Here is a 16,442-nt window from a genome sequence, read left to right as displayed (position 1 = left end):
CGTACACAACAACTTGTCTGAACATGCTTTCTCATTAAGCCATGCTGCAACTAAATGAGATTAGCAAACCATTTATTATACAACACGTTTTGCACATCAATGCACACAATGTACTCACTCTAGTGCGAACGGAAAAGATAGGAAACCTCACGTGACCATGCTAGTTTTGTTTACTGTACCTTTGTGGATTCCGTCAGTTCAGTTGTCTCGTCGAACTCTACTTGGCGAAGACAACCTTTTGCATAATTGCCACCAAATGGTGATTTCATACACTTCACCTTATTTTTACCCCACATTGCCGCAGTTGCCCCTACTAAGTAGAGGGTGCGTTGCGCACAGATTAGCTGCAATATATAAACGTTACATGTCAAGAAGAAAGTACAACTAGTAATAAAGTCATAAGAAATTTCCCAAACTAACAATTTATGCGTTTGTAATTGAATACCTTGGATGAATCCAAGCGTGCTAATTTCAGCAGTTATACATTTTGGGACAGGTTTACTTATGAGGCTTTATGAACGACGTAGCAATTGTTTCTGTGGCTGCTGCATTCCAACTAACAAAACACTACGTCATCTATCAATTCAGTCACGAACTATATCGGTGCATTTTCACTTCGAGACGACAGCATTAAAGTACTAAAAATCAGGGGCCAAATTCGCAAAACTCTTCGTTCGTAGATGCTGTTTTTCATTGGCGGAGAGCCTTCTCTAATATTACCTCCTACATCAATGTTGGCTGCAATAAATTCTTAATGCGTAAAAGTGTTTTGTGAATACGGGGCCAGATGTAGACGTAAAGCAACATACTCATTCGTAAAAAAACTTGTAGACGAGCTAGTTGTTTATCATTTGTTGGTAACTAGCTTCATAGAGCAAGAGAACACGCTCACGTAGATGTACAGAATCATAGCACAAGAAGTGCCTCCCCGCCGAAAAAGAATACAACTTCTCCCCCTTTTTTCGTACCAGCCTTGAGATTTTTCGGGACGCTCAAATTGTCAGTACCTTTCAGTCATTGGCACCTAGATCTCTAGAAGCGCCCATTTCATTGCGTGCTAGGCGACAAAGGCTCTCTTTTATCTTAAATTGTAGATTTATTTGCCCAGGCTGCTATTAGGCGACCTGATTCTTCCTTATAGTGCTTTGTCTACTTAAGTCGCGGTTGCTCGGTTATCTGGAAAAGCATTGTCGAGCATGCATTGTCAGAATCTGCACTTACAAACTTCAGGGATAACAAACATATCTTGTATTTCTGCCGCATATAACTTTTCAAAAAAAATGAATAATGTAATCGTCACTCAAGAGCCAACACATTCGCATACCTGCGCTAAATTTCTGTCAGCATAGGTTTGGAGCGGTTCTTTCTCCAAGCGGCTCAAGCTGCGGTGAGCAAGAGAAAATAGCTAATTTCCTTCTGTTCTGTAGACATTCCGCTATACTAAGCACAAGAGTAGTAGAAACTCGGCTACGGAATGTTGGTATAAATTGTTTCGTGCCTGTGATTATATTTTGGAGCCCCTATTCTTGGTTTCCACGAGGGAATGTGCTCGACAATTTTAATTGCTGCCCTTTTAATTGATCACCGCTGCCCTTGTTTGCACCGGCAGATCACCGTGGCGCCAACTCTAAAGATTTCATCTCAGATGTAGAGATTTCAAGTCTTGTCTAGGTGTGGTTGTTTTTTTCAACACAAGGAAGGGCGTCGTCAAAGTGGTGGAGGAAAGCAAAACTTCAAAACTTCATATATACTAGTGCGTTAACGCTGCAATAACTGGTGCATAGAACTGCTGACATGATGCTCGCACTTCGCTCTGAGACGGCGCAAATTACCCTTGGATTACCCAGTTGAAAAACACAACAGGAAATTTTCACAGTCTGTCGTATTTTGGGACGTTGTTTCTGTAGTTCTGTTGCCTGTAGTTCTGTTGTTTGTAGTGTGACGTCCTGTAGTAGAAAGTTCTGTAGTTCTTGATCAATATTTAAATAAATATTGACAGAGACCTCCTTAAGGCTATGTAAATTTGTTAGTACAAAAAAAGAAAAATATAAAAGTAAAAAAAATGAAAGAAAAACGTCTCCACCTAGGATTTGAACTTGCGACCTCACGATTCCGAGCCCGGCATCTTACCACTGCACCACTCCTGACATGCTTTTCGAGTGTACATTTAGGCCATGTCAATAGTACGACGTGCTGATGCGCTGATGTTTACATTTGCATTTTAAGAGCCAAGATCCGCTATCCACCGCGTCAAGTGCCGCATCTCTAGAAGAGCAAGAGTGTTCGTACCATCGACAGGTACATCGTGGAGTGCTAGAACATCGATTTTGAAGTACGATATCCATATTAAATAAGAAATTCAGAAATAGACAACGTTGACTTTTAGGGTTATTACTGCTAGTTTCGACAGTTGTCTCTCGTTCTTTACACTTTTGAGCGCGCATATAATTCGTGTGTTCAATGCAAAATAGCTACATAAACATTCGTGGATGAGAGTTCTTTCTGACAGCATACTGGCTTCTCACGGCAGCACTGTACCAGATTAATGAGACCCGAGCGAGACAGCTTTTCACGCAACTTTGTGGAACAACCCAAATCTTCTTTTCCGCTTCGCATAAGCTTGTGAAATATTCCTGGGAAATTAGCTAATGTGTCAGTGTAACAGCACATGTAAGTCCACAGGCCTGTGTGCCACATCTTACCAAAAAAAAAAAAATGAAATGGATACGCAGCCATTCCCGCAGATGGTATGATTTTGATCAGCGGCCGATCTTGAGGAGGCCGGTAAGGCGTTGCTGGTGCCGCGTCGTCACGGCACAATTATAACTATTCGCCACGTCGACTTTAATACCGGTGTTGGTGCCATCAGCATTGCCGGCTTCAGAGAAGCGCGATTGAATACCGCGCAAGAGAAAAGTACAGTGTACACCACCGATGCGAAACTAACATACAATTTTAAAGGGCCGCGACGGAAAGCGCTTCTGTTGCGACTTCGGAACTCTTGGCCGTCGCGACCGAATGTTTCTGCTGCGACGTCAGAATTGGTGTCGTAACGTCGGAGTCGCTGTCAGGATATAAAGCTGTTGTTCCGACTTCAGAACTCTTGTCGCGACAGAACGTTTCTGTTGCGACTTCATAACTATTGGCCTTCGCGACAGAATGCTTCTGTTGCGACATCAGAATTATTGTCGTAACGTCAGAAATGTCACTCAATTAAGAAATGTCAAGAACTTCTGTCGTACAACAGAATTTCTGTAGTTGCGACAGGAATTCCTCTTGTCATTTTCAACTGGGCACTACAGAAGCTTGTCGCATCGCACAATTTCAGTGCACTTCTGTTGTCATCATTGGGTACATGTTGCGACGATAGGTTTCCGTTGTGGAACAGTTCTCTGTAGTACAACAGAAGTTTGTCCATTACTTCTGGAACACTTCTGTTATGACAACTGGGGGCCTGTTGCAATGATAGGTTTCTGTCGTACAACATTTTTCTGTAGTACAACAGAAGTTGGTCGCATTACTTCAGGAACACTTCTGTTGTGACAATTGGGGGCCTGTTGCCACAATAGGTTTCTGTAGTATTTCAACAGCTCTGTGTAGCACTAAAGAAGTTTTTCGGGTTACTTCAGGAACATTTCTGTTGGGACAACAGGGTGCCTGTAGTGATGACAAATTTTTCTGTAGCACTACAAAAATCTGTTGTAGAGCTTCAGCTTTCTGTTGTAACAACAGACATACGACAGACTGTACTTCTGTAGTCACAACAAGAAATGTCTGTTGTACATCAGAAAAGTCTGTCGCTCCATCAGGAATCTGTAGTTACTACAGAAAAATCCTGTTGTACAACAGAAATTTCTGTAGTACTGAACACAACCTCTGTTGTCATTTTCAACTGAATATCCTGTAAAACAGGATTTGTGGTTGTACTGCAGCTGAGTGAAGGCCTCTCACCAAGTAAACAACCAGGTGGGGATATTCTCGGTGCGCCAATTATTCACACCTGTGCCTTCAATTTATACGCCCTTAGATCCAGTGAAACAAAAGTAAATATCTTGCATGATGTTATATTTAAATTCTTAAGCTACCAATATAGTCGCAAATGTGAGCAACATGCATGTGTTGAACAGCTTCGCAAGCACTTGCGCGCGGAAGAAAGCGAAAGCTGCGAGCCAGATGTGCTCCAATTAACGTTCGTTCATAGCATCCTGTTGTAGCTTTTCTCTTTATATATATATTGCTGCAAGAAATTTTTGAAAAACCTCGGTAATGATTCAGTGATTTGGTAGGCTTACCTCAAGGTTGCTGGTTTCTCTGCTGTCTTTATGATAAAGCCCGTGAAATTTGTGGAACATGAAACGAATAAAATAACATTTGTAGCAGTAAAAATGTGTGTAAACTGAAATGGAAATTTACTTACAACATGTAAGGATTGAAAATTTGTTAGCTTTATCTTTGCTTTGCAATATTGTGAAAATTATACGGAGGAATACCAAATCGCCCAAACCGCCAGCCTTGTTTTCTCGTGGAAGCAAGAGAAACACGACCAGAACTAAAGTAAATCTGACTATCTCGATGCAGTGGCTTGTCAGTGTGGCGTTTTGAGTGGTAATGACACTGATAGCAGAAAGGACGTAAAAAGCAAGTGAATAAGTGGAGAGGTTCGTGGCCAAGTGTTTGTAATACGCACCACACCGGAGATTGCAGGACGAGGTCACGAACCCAAATAAGCTGCGGTCCGTTCTAGTAAAGGCATATATAAATCCTAACGAGACATTTACTTTGAGATTGTGAACCTAATTGGGGAATAGCAACGCATGGTACCGAAGTATGGGTTTTGTTCGCGATGACATACGCTTCCGTAAATATCACGTGGAGCATTAGGCTGGTGGCGACGGGGCTGAGCGTATTTTTTCCAGGTGGCCCACGTGCTTTCACGAAGGCCCAGTGTGATGTGTCAATCAAATTGTGAGCAGCACGAGTGGTGTAAGAAACAAAACAGGGATCAAGTTGAGTATTAAAAAAAGTGCACTGTTGTATCCTACCTTCGGTTACATAAAAAAAATGGATCAGGAACATAAATTATTGAGGGGAAAAAGAAGCGAAGTATTTTACAATTGAGATAACACCGAAAATAAGTCAGATTACCAACGCATTGATGAAAAAAACGGATCTTAAAGGGGGTGTTCAATAACGTCAAGCTTACAGTATAATAAGGAGGCTAAACACACTGGCTATTAGGTCAGGACTCGTTACTACATCTGAGATTTCCTTTCAGATAAAAAAGCCAAATCCACAAGTCCCTTCCAGCTGGGTGGGGCGCCGTAATATTGCCTCAATAGTTCTTCCGCCGCTCCGCGATAACACACTAGTGATCCGGCATGGCCTATACGCGTACAAGAATACCATATAGTCATCGACAGGGTCAACCGGGGCAATAGAGAGCCACTCGCAAGACGGGACAGACGGTGTGGGTAACTGTCCTAAGCAACGAGTCCTCAGCTGCACCACCCCAAAGTCGGAGCTTCTCGCTGTCTCACCGCCAAAGAAACAAGCACCCGACTAGTCCACTGGCGACATGCAGCTAGAAGAACAAGGCATCGTTCCGCCTCAGATCGTGAAGATACAGGAATTATTTTCCAAAGGAATAGTCAACAAGCTTATGAATTTAACAGCCCAAGTTACCTACATGTTGCGGCCAACAGCAGCCAAGACAAGAGACATAAGGGAGGCGGGCACGTTCCTGCTTGTGGAAGCCTTCTTCTCGTCTCGAATAATTAATGCTATACTGTACGTACTGGTTAACGTGAAGGAATTAAAGAAAATCGACACAATGATCAAAAAGACACAAAAGCAGGCGATGGATCCGCCCGTATGTACGTCCACAGAACGTCTACAACAGGTGGGAGCTCCCAATACGGGCAAGCCCATCGTGGCATGAGTATCTAGCCAGGAACAAGATTGGCACTCACGAAAACGGGGCGCCCTATCATCTCACGCCTGGGGCTCTCTGCGCCACTCAACCACCCGGAGACGTAGACTGTGAGCTTACCTCATGGTATTAGGGGAAAGCTAACCGTACCTCCCCTGCCTAGCAGCATGCACCCAGTGCACAACACGCAGTGAAGAGAAGCCCAGGCACGGGCATAGACACGCAATATGGCAGTCAACGCTTTACAGCCTACACTCTTAGGCCAGACGAGCAGCCTCAGCAGCCACCGTAGTGATGAACAAAGAACATCGGAGCAGTATTTGTTTCATGTGAAGGATTGACCGTGTTGGCGCATATTTGAAAATGCGGCTGATCAAGAAAGACCCGAATAGAGACGAGACGACAACGACAAGCGCTGACGAGCACACTGCCGAGCTTTGGGAAAGAGGCTTGGCCAGCTCCTAGCTCGAGGTTTAGCATGTGGGAAGCTGTGTGGAGAGGTAGCTGCCGTAGCCACAGTTTATTTAGGCCGGACAGCATGGTGCAGCGGAATCTCGGGAGTGGCCGACACCTTGGCTACGGTGCCGTGGTTGCGGCTTGCAGTGAAACTTTAGCTTATTTCTAGCTACCTAACCAATCGTACTTAACTTGTTCAGATTGACGCTAACTCTCATCTGCGAGGAACATACATCAGGGCGTTCCTCAGGGCTCGATCCTAGGCCCACTGCTGTTTCTACTATTTATTAACGACCTACCTAATGTTCTGACCACTACCGACTGTACATAATATGCCGACGCCAAGACTATTTTTACTTACGGTAATAATGTGCACGAGCTACCAAGAAATGTTAACGTTGATCGGCATAACACAACTTCGTGGTGTCAAAAGAACATGTTGTGCATCAATCCGCGAAAAACGGTTTTTGTGGTTTTTCGTTCCTTCCCGACACCAATTTCGTAATCAATATCTGTGTGTCTTGAAAACAAATTATTAACTATATCTGATAGCGCAAAGTTTCTATTTCCTACCCAATACAAAGCCACTTTATTGCCGCGTAAATATTTATGATCTTCATAAGCTCTTTCAGTTAAAGTTACCAATCGTTATCTAGAACGTATTTTGTAATATTACACCAATAGATCAGCTTTGTTATTCAAACTTTTCCAAATACTAACACTACTAGGTTCTCTGAACTCGATAATCGTCTTTTACCTAAAGGGCGCACAAACTATGGTAAGTTCACTACAACATTTGGGGTAATAAAACTGTGGAATGATATTCCACATACCAGAAAATTGTCCCCCACATAGCATATATTCCAGAATCAAGTGAGGAAATATTTTCTGCAGCAACTCTCTTCATTCAAACAACTGACTTTGGGGATTGTAATCATAATTGACCTAGCTATTATACTACAGGTTATATTACTCCTATTTTATTGTATTGTAATTTTGCATTGCTTGCTCCCTACAGAAGCTTTCTTCGCAGTTTTGGTCTTACTAAACAGCTTTATATATTATTGCTCTTTTTCGGACTGTTCCTTATTTTATCAAATTGTCTGCAAAGTCACTGTAACGAATTATTGAGCTGTATCTCGCTTTTTTTTCATTTTGTTCATGTATGGGAACACCACTGACAATTTCTAACTTTGGGACTCCCTCTGTAGGGCTAATTTTGTATACAAGTCTTTGTAAAACTGACATCGTTGATGAATAAACTTGAACTTGAACTTGCAAAATCTGAAGTTCACATTTGTTTTACCAGCGATAAATCTTATAAAGTACCGTTATGATAGCTCTGATGATACGCCAAAGGCGTTTTACCTATAAACGTCATAAGCTGCTGTTTTATTAGTTGCATTTTCACTGAAAATGACTATATCAATTTGACAAACCAAGAGCTAGTGGTGTTCTAATGTTAGAGGGGAGGAATCAATCATCGGCGCTCTGCAACTGGTATTGTGGTTTTCAGTAACTCTCGATAATATCTGGCACCAGTGAATAGCCCATATCCCGGGCACTTGCCATTGCTAGGTATCAGTATTTATCTTAATGTTATTATAAGTAACACAGGAATCTTTCAGGAAGGCCTGATTGAATTTGATGGTTCATTTTAAAAATAATTTTATCCTACAAATCTGCCAAAATATTGCTACAAACTTTGCCAACATCTAATACTGCCTGTAATATCCAAATCTCGACAGGATATGTGCTGTAAATAATAATACCTTTTAAAATAAAACTATTTTTCTTCATTTCGTGGGGAGTATGAATAATTAGGATAAATTGGAAGTTTGAAAATGACCGGCACGTAGTGTGCCACGAGACCATGCGATAACTTGGGGCCCCGGGGTTGTCTCGTAATGAAGGCCACATCACTTGCAAAGAAAGGCTGAAGCTCCACCATATTACGCTAGATTAGTTACTACCGCGCTACTGCCGCGTCCTAATGAGTGTAATAATTAAGACAGCGGTGCCGCTCGCCACTCTCCACTGATGCTCCTGCTCTCGGACTGCAAACAAGGGGCGACCAAAGATGGTGAGTATCGCTATTTTATATTGCGTCAGAACCACCAGGGATATGCAGTGGTAACTTAAAAAAAACAAAAAAATGACCTTGTTTGATTATGCTGGGAGGCTCGTTTATACTGTTTAGTTAAAAAACAAAAGAACAGAACAGCCGAAACCACGGTATCCCGCAGTGGTATGGGGGAGAGGCAAACCGCTTGGAGGTGATGTACAGACCCATGGATTGGGAGACAAGAGAGGAGTGTTGCTTTCTGCTAAACAAACAGTACGATCCACCATCGTTCATGTTTGCGGCTCTGTACGGTTCTGCTCAGAAGTAGCAGTATCATTTGTGGTTCGGTAAGTGTGAATAAAGAGACCATGGACAGCAAGACTGGGTCGGGTTTGCACGTACGCCTTAGCCATCCCCCAGCCGCATGGGGGCGAGGGGAGGGCGAAGTGGGCGGGGCAAACGTTTATGTAGAGGGATAGAGAAATAATCAACAAACATTGTGCAGACGCCATCGTCTAGGGTTGTAATTATAAGCGAATAGCTCAAATTGACGAACGAGCGAACGACAAAGTGTGGGAGCAAGCGAACGAATGAGTAAGATGTGCAAGCGAGAGAACGAAAGGGAGAAATCGAATAAGTGCAATGCGTCCGAAACAGTCAAATAAATCTAATAACTTTAAAACAGTTCTCACACACAGATAACCGAGGGCGTTTAGGTTGCGCCACGCAGGGAACGCTAATTGTTGCGTCGCCAGGCCGGTGTTTTTTCAGGAAGTTCGCTATGATACCGAGAGCTTTTCTAGCGAGGCTGCATCGTGGCTAGGTGAAAAGCTAAGGCGGCTTTAGAGTTTGTACCAGTGTTGATGTAAGAGACAACGACGCAACACAGCGACCAGGAATGATTGGTTATAGCATTAGTTACTGTCATATAAGGGAGCGGATAAATCCCATTTTAGATACTTTATTCTTCTTTATTACTGAAGCATTAAATGAGGCTAGATAGGGATCTGCCCGCCTACTACAAACTGCTAGGCATGAGAAAAAGAATGCAGCGCACGGAAAGAAAGGTGATTTTATTGATAAGTTGCAGCCCTACTCACATTCATCGCGTGAGAGAAATTCCGGGGACGTGCAGTACTCCCTGAAAATGAAGTCACACTCTGCACTCCGGCTTTTAACGTCTTGCTCCGGAACCCAGTAAGTGCAATTGGTTGTTTCTGAAATGTGATTTGAAGTGAAATTATATACGTTGAGTTTTTGAAAAGAAAAAAAAATGTAAATATATTAAACGTAATTGAATCAACCAAGGATGCGCAACTTAATAGGTTTACAACACTTTGGTTATAACAACCACCGTAGTCGTTCAGCGCTACATTTAATTAACAAAGCTGAGAAAACAAATAACAATTCATAGTGCAAAAGTGCCAGCATAAATTGTTTGCAAGAATGCGAAGACCCGCGAAGAATACGCGTGTACAGTAGCAGCAAGAAAGCTAATACTCACTTTAGCATACGCTAAAGAAATATATAATATTACCGGGCATCCTCATTCTAATGCGTTGTTATTTCTATTACGTTTCTTTCATGAAAGGTCATGGGTTCGATTGTCTTGCTTAACTCTAACTTAATTATATGTACCTTATTTAGCTCCACCCTAATCAAAGCAATTGCTGCGGGTTCGACTCCCAACGAAGGTGGGGGTTCCACTGCTTCGAGTGTCTTAATTACCTTCGCCTTAAGTAACACTAAAATCGTGGGTACTTATAAATAAATTGATGCCCTAATTCAGCCTAATAAGCATTAAATAACTTCGGTTCGATTAGTTCCAGAGGTCGAGTGTCTTAACTTGGCTTATATAATACCAGAGGTAGCGGATTCGATAGCTATTAACGGTCGTGGGATCGAGGCCTAATTACCTCTATCATAATAAACTACATGAATGAGCGGCACAGATCGATCTTACGCTTCTTTTTCGCTTGAGCTTCAGCCTTCTTTAAAAAAAGAAATTGATCACCTATTTCGCCCTAATAACATGAAACCTTGTGGGTTCGAGTCGCACCATACGTCGAGGTTCCTAATTAAATTGCCTTATATAAAACCAGAGGTAGCGGGTTCGACTCTCATCAAATGTCGTGGGTTCGAGCGCATAATTAACTGTAGCATAATCAACCGAACAATAATTACCGCAAGAGTTCGTGCTTTTTCGCCTCGGCTTCATTCTTCTGTTTAAGAAAGTGATTCCGAAATTCGCTCTGATTAAAAACAATGTCGCGGGTTTGACTCCCACCAAAGGTCGTGCGTCTACATTCAATTCGCCTTATTTACCACCGCAGATAGGGGGTTCGGCTTCCACCAAAATCGAGACTTCCACTCCATATAAATTTTGGTGCCACGCATTTTGGTGCCATGACGGCGGATGGCGTAACGCCGGCCATCGAATGTTTCTTCCCACGAGCCATCTAATGCTTTCGCCTTAGTAATAAACGAGGTCCTAGCGTATACCTTCATTGTTTCCACTTGGATACAAGTGGCGTTCATGCGTAATAGCCTAATCCTAGGTTACAAGCTTGTCGCCGCAGTTGCCTGCCATGTGGGTTCCAATTACGAAAGTGCTCAATGGCAAGTATAGCCTTATCTACTCTAACATAATCAAGAGTTCGACAAAATTTTTTTCTAGTCTTGCATGCAATGAGGACAATCACGCTCACTGACCAAGTCTGATGAAATATCAGACGTTTCGAAACCGCGTACTGGTTCCTTGTTCATTGAGTTGGACAGGAAAATGTCGCTTATGTAGCCAATACGCGACGTAACTAGCGTGCCTAAATGGCCGGTACAGTCCCTGCATTCCGGTTCATCGTAGCTGGCGTCGACTGAGTGATTAGTAAATCTAGCAGCCGGCGGAATGACATCTTCTTTTTCTTGGCGACAACAGTGACTTTGTCCTAATAAATCTTGTCATTACTTTTTTGCGTATGCTCGGTAATGGCATCGTTCGTGTGACTGTTATTTCTTACGTCGCGTTTGTGGTCATTGAGGAATCTGGAAAACTTTCCTGTTTCGCCAATATATACTTCATGGCAATCAGGGCATGGTCACTTATCCTTGACATGACATGACATGACGAGAACTTCATTGGGGCCCTGAAGAGCTCACGTCCGGGCCGACTGGGGATGACCCGATGCCTTCACCCAGGACAGGAATGGCATGCCGAGACCCACCGCAACATCATGTTCCTTCTGGACGGTCTGGAGTTGTTGTTGATGTTCTGGACACTGGAGGGTGCATACCCAGGAGCTCAAGGTTTGAAGTGGAGAGGCCTCCAAGGCTGGGTACAGTCAAAGCATGTGTTCGAAATTACAACACATACAAGACTTATGCGAATGATTGAATGGACAACTTGTGTGTCCCATTCATTAGCTGGTTCCGCAGCTTGCTGGTCAGCATGTAGGCACTGCGCAAGTCGTATTTTGAAAACCCGCGTGACAATTCTTCGCTGATATATTGGACGTAAGGTATGGCTACACGGGCACAGATTCTCGCGTTTATCTGTGAGTTTGGCTGTAGTACCTGCTTCTCGGTCCTGCATATAAAGTGACTTGGTTAGCCATTGCGGGTGAGCTCACGGTGGACCGTTCTTATTTCCTTTCTTAATGCATCGCCACCTCAGCATGCACATACCGCGCATGTTATCAAGGACGATGCTACGGACATCTTGTGGCAGACAAGATGACAGGAACTGAACGTGAGGTAAGGACCCGCGTGCGCAGTCCTCGTGTTGACCGAGAAGGCGAGAGGGCCCTCAACCATGGGAACCAGTACATTCAAGAAGGGCGGCAAATTGCCCTTCTCGTGTTCGAGGGTGAATTGTATGTGCGCATTTTGTGCTTTGAGGTAGTCCAGGAAGTGTGGGATGGCCTGCTTCTTCAAAATACAAAAGCAGTCATCGACGTGGGCGTGAAAAAATTTAGATATCGGGTTGAATGACGCCAGTACCTATTCTTCCAAGGCTTCCATTACTAGACTGGCCGCGGTAGCCGATATTTACGCTCCCATCACCGTGCCATGAGTGTGCTGATAAAGGCTAGAACCACATTAATTTACATGTTCTTTAGACAAAACCTCATCCAACTTTATAAGTTCAGGGACATTATAAGGTGTGCGACCAGGAAGACTAGTGGCTTCTTTTAGGGCTTCTTCTGACGTCTCTACTGCCAAATCTTCCGGGACACTAATGGATAGAGATGTGACGACGAATGAGACCATGGAGTCGTCTTGACTCTGAGGGGTGTCTTTCACCTTCGCTTGATATTCGGATGAATTTTCGAGCTGCGTCGAGGTATTACCGGCAAGTGGGCTCAAGACTTAGTGAAGGTAGCCCGATAGTCGGTAGAGTGAGGATCAGGTTAAGTGGACGAAAGGACGTAGTGGAACTACAGGCTTGTGGACCTTTTTCTGGTCGTAGATTGGATGGGGCTGATTTGTTCGTGCAGAGCAAACGGTGATAGAGACCCATGTAGTGCGGAGCAACCAACTTGAACAGTCTCGTCAGCAACCTTCTGCAGCTCGGTCTCCAGTCTGCTTGTAGAGTCATAAGTTAGTCAGTTAATGCCTCCATGACTGCTGAGGTTTCGACTGAATCAAACGCTTTCTCGTAATCAATGAAAGCTATATATAATGGAATATAACCAACCATTATATATAGCTTTCATTGATTACGAGAAAGCGTTTGATTCAGTCGAAACCTCAGCAGTCATGGAGGCATTGCGGAATCAGGGTGTAGACGAGCCGTATGTAAAAATAGTGAAAGATATCTATAGCGGCTCCACAGCCACTGTACTCCTCCATAAAGTAAGCAACAAAATCCCAATAAAGAAAGGCGTCAGGCAGGGAGATACGATCTCTCCAATGCTATTCACAGCGTGTTTACAGGAGGTATTCAGAGACCTGGATTGGGAAGAATTGGGGATAAGAGTAAATGGAGAATACCTTAGTAACTTGCGCTTCGCTGATGATATTGCCTTGCTTAGTAACTCAGGGGACCAACTGCAATGCATGCTCACTGATCTGGAGAGGCAGAGCAGAAGGGTGGGACTAAAAATGAATCTGCAGAAAACTAAAGTAATGTTTAACAGTCTCGGAAGGGAACAGCAGTTTACGATAGGTAGCGAGGCACTGGAAGTGGTAAGAGAATACATCTACTTAGGACAGGTAGTGACTGCTGATCCAGATCATGAGAGTGAAATAATCAGAAGAATAAGAATGGGCTGGGGTGCGTTTGGCAGGCATTCGCAGATCATGAACAGCAGGTTGCCATTATCCCTCAAGAGAAAAGTGTATAACAGCTGTGTCTTACCAGTACTCACGTACGGGGCAGAAACCTGGAGGCTTACGAAAAGGGTTCTACTTAAATTGAGGACGACGCAACGAGCTATGGAAAGAAAAATGATAGGTGTAACGTTAAGGGATAAGAAAAGAGCAGATTGGGTGAGGGAACAAACGCGCGTTAATGACATCTTAGTTGAAATCAAGAAAAAGAAATGGGCATGGGCAGGACATGTGATGAGGAGGGAAGATAACCGATGGTCATTAAGGGTTACGGACTGGATTCCGAGGGAAGGGAAGCGTAGCAGGGGGCGACAGAAAGTTAGGTGGGCAGATGAGATTAGGAAGTTTGGAGGGTCAACATGGCCACAATTAGTACATGACCGGGGTAGTTGGAGAAGTATGGGAGAGGCCTTTGCCCTGCAGTGGGCGTAATCAGGCTGATGATGATGATGAAGTTAGAGGAGCCTACGTATGATGGTCTTTGAGAAGCGCCCACACTTTGTGGTAGTCCCGCCTATCAAGCATGACAGTACCGTTGCCTTTGTCGGAGGGCAGAATGACGATACTAACGTTCCGTAGGCTGCGAAAGGCTTGCTTCTCAGTTACCGACGAATGCGTTCTTTCACCGAGTTTTCGCAAACCAGAAGACACACCAATTACATGGGTGGGGGCTTGCTCTTGCACTTCAGAGGGAAATTGACCGACCGCACGCTGGACCCCATGGACAATATGTCTTAGCCTTGGTGGCGTTTCCGTGTTGAAATTTAAACCACGGGACAGCAACTCAGCCTCCTTTTTGGTTGGTGCGTGCGAACAAAGGTTAATGACGCCTTGCGGGTCTCGTTACGTCACGTACTGGCAACATAGGTGAGGACAATTTCCTGTCCAACTAAGTGAACGAGAAACCCTCACGCGGTTCTGTTACGTCAGATATTTCTTCAGATTTCGTCAGTGACCATGATTCTCCTCAATTCCTCTACCAAGAAAAACATTCAGGGGGCGAGGAAAACTACCTCCTCCATCCATTTTGATTGTTCTTTTACAAGCCTGGGATCAAGAAATACGAAAGTATTACTTGCATTCGTCACCTTGCGCCGCCCGTCTGCCGAGAACAAACATGATTGGCACGTTTTCGTCTAAACACTCATAAAGCATTATCCAAACGCTCGTAAAACATGCATCACTGATAGGAATAGGTAAACATATCCTATGTCTAAAAAACAATTTCTCGCAAGACAATAACCACTGAAATACACTCATAAAAAGCGGTCACCTCTTTAGTGGAGCATATATACTTTTGGCAAATGTTCACACCGTGTAGTAAAATTAGCTCACCTCCTTGCTCTGGAATCACCCCTGTAATGAGGCATCCGCTAGTAGCGTGCAAAATGCTGTATTGTCGCGGTATGCTTACAGGAGGGGTTCTTCCTATAAAGTGGAAATGCGAAATTTCAAAACATTGCATTTGCGAAATAGTAACAGCAGGATAGGAGAGTGAAAAAATTTGCTCAACATCATTCCGCAAAATTTCACGTGCGTAAGGCACCTGACTCTACGTAGTAATGCAGGCAAACTCCACCTCATGGTGCATGTCCAAATGATTGCGGTGTGCACGGAAGCAATGTAACGGCACACCACATAATCAAAACCAAAACTTACGCGGAACCGAATATCAGCCATGCACACTGTTTAAATGAGCTCTCGCGCTTTGCCCTTGGACATGCTATGCCATCCAACGGCACTGCCTGAAAATTTGCGCATGGCGCCTGTGTTTATGTACCACGTGTCCCAGCTAACTTTAGACAGAGTTTAAAGCTACATGCGAATGCCATGTAGCTGGACAGAATCAAGGTAATGTGTTTTCCGCCACTGCGAGATACATAAATTACTCGTTCATTCCATCTAATTAGATAATTAGTCTTAATCATTCATTCAATTTCTCAAATATTATAATTATGCTAAAAGTGTCAAAGACAACATTGTTGAGCAAGAAGAAAAAGTCTCGATACAGCTTTCTGTTGCTCAATATGTGCTATATAAAACTGTTTTTTCAAACGTGAAAGGAGTCGGTGAATGCAGGCAGAATGCCTCGAGCGGCCAGTCGAGCGGAAATATTCCGTGAATTTGCGGGCCTCTTCACACTATATTCCAGGCACAAGCAGGCTTATAGCCTGACATAAGAACAGAAAACTGGACGAGTTGGTCTGTACTTATTACTAACAAAAGCGCAAGAGATAGACAACAGGCAAGAAGGAAGCATTCTGTGTGTTCACTCCGTTCTTGTCCATTGTGTTTCTGCTGCACAGCAGCAAGTGAACTCACGAGGCTGCAGAGAAGAAAAATATTACCCCTGCCCAAACACCCGATTTCACATCCACATCTATGCTTGAGCGCGCACACATGCACACATACACATAAATTTAGCAAGGGCGCATAGCATGAAGCAGTATCAACAGGATGACACTAGAGACGGACGGGGGCAAACTTCCAACTGATGTTCATTGTAAAAATGTACTGATTTATACAGTTTACCAGAAAAAAGGGACATCTTTAAAAGCTACATAAAAATTGGTGCTTGATGCAACCAAACATAAATAAAAACACTACAGAAAGAAAATACAAATAAAAGGGAAAAAATTAATAAACATGGCACGCGTGCATGCC

At 43.6% G+C, this 16,442-nt stretch overlaps 1 long non-coding RNA gene across 1 annotated transcript; it reads right to left on the bottom strand.

Moving 5' to 3' along the window:
- Positions 1-306: 306 nt before the first annotated feature.
- Positions 307-9,969, bottom strand: LOC140213521 (uncharacterized). The gene is made up of 3 exons (XR_011890380.1): positions 9,551-9,969; positions 4,293-4,318; positions 307-344 (listed from the first exon to the last, which is right to left on the bottom strand). It is a non-coding gene; the product is annotated as an uncharacterized lncRNA (long non-coding RNA).
- Positions 9,970-16,442: the final 6,473 nt, after the last annotated feature.

This window comes from Dermacentor andersoni, chromosome 10 (assembly GCF_023375885.2).
Source record: "Dermacentor andersoni chromosome 10, qqDerAnde1_hic_scaffold, whole genome shotgun sequence".
Classification (NCBI taxonomy): domain Eukaryota; kingdom Metazoa; phylum Arthropoda; class Arachnida; order Ixodida; family Ixodidae; genus Dermacentor; species Dermacentor andersoni.
This window is presented reverse-complemented; position numbering and strand designations above follow the sequence as displayed.